We start from the raw sequence: 1,465 nt of genomic DNA, 5'->3' as shown, positions 1-1,465 counted from the left end.
TTCTTGCCTTAGACAAGCATTGTAATTGTATTGAGTACTCAGACGTTTATAAATGTATTTAGTAATTGTAACCACTGAATATGGAAAGAATTAAAGGGAAAAACAAAAACAAATTTGTACAGGCTACCAATGTAAAATGTTTCCACTTTGGTATCTTCTCTATAGTTACCTCAGAACACATGCTGACTACCGATCATTAAATACTGTGGAACTGAATACACTTTGCACCACTATCCAGGTCATCAAAAATGCAACTGGACTATTTACATAGTTATTGAAAATAGAAGGAGCTAAGTTTATTCATGTCAATTGTTTTCAATCTTGCAAATGGAGGATTTTTCTTTTGGCCAAAATAATCTCCTTATACCATCATTCAAGTCATGTTCTGCACCCCATTACCAAGGTCAAGAACAGTTAATTGAAATTCTTTGTGTATCTTCAAGGAAAAAACAAAAAAGCCATGATGTTATTTGGGTATGTTGTTTATTTAGTGTATACAAAAATTCAAATGTGCTCTGTAATTTCATTTTCATGAGCATACTGATTAGAAATTGTTCGATGATTATTTATGCACAGAAATGTATGAGAACTCAGAATGAACATAAGCACACACCTATTATTGACTACCAAGTGTGTATGTGTTCTGTTACAGTGTCTGAGTTTATTGAGGTTATTACATTCTTCCAACTGCACCATGTTTGTCCTTGTAATGTAGCAAATATGTATGCAGAAAATGTGTAATGGACAACTTCAGATTTTAAAAGTAATCATAAAGCCAAATTAGTGAATTTTATGTGTACTAATGTACATTTAATTATATGTTTGGATATAGAAACCTCCTTACTGAAACTGACCCTATGCTAGGAATGATATTGCTTTTATACTCAGTGATACATATATAAGGGAAAGCAATATATGTTTACTGAAGTTATCTCTCTCAAACAAAAAGAGGGTTTATTTGTATGTAGAGTTGTAAAAATTCATCTTATCAGCTATGATAATTGGCTCCACTACATTTGATCTTTACTGCTATTTCTTAGAGACATGACCAATGCCTGAAAACTAGAGCTTTAGATTCACTTCTACTTTTATTCATCAATGGATTTTGAATAATACCAAGAAGGTAAGTCTTGTGATGCAACAGGTTAGCTGAGTAATATGAGTGCATTACAAATGATGTAGATGTAAACGACTACCTACATATCTAGAAACTTTGTTACAATATTGGTTAGAAAACTTTACAGGATGGTAGGAACTTTCTGTTTTTTCAAGGTGATAAAATTTGTACTCTTAAAATATTATATGAAATACTGCTTATGTCAGAGCTGTTCTGTTTATATGCATTGTGTGAGAGAACATGGGTGGCATATTAAATATACATACCCACATATGTTGGTTAAATTTAACAGTGTTCGTTATTGGAAGTATATATTTAATTATCTTATTATAAATTTATATCTTTCAT

Source organism: Otolemur garnettii, unplaced genomic scaffold (assembly GCF_000181295.1).
Source record: "Otolemur garnettii isolate 467f Iridium unplaced genomic scaffold, OtoGar3 scaffold00040, whole genome shotgun sequence".
In the NCBI taxonomy this organism is placed as follows: Eukaryota; Metazoa; Chordata; class Mammalia; order Primates; family Galagidae; genus Otolemur; species Otolemur garnettii.
This window is presented reverse-complemented; position numbering follows the sequence as displayed.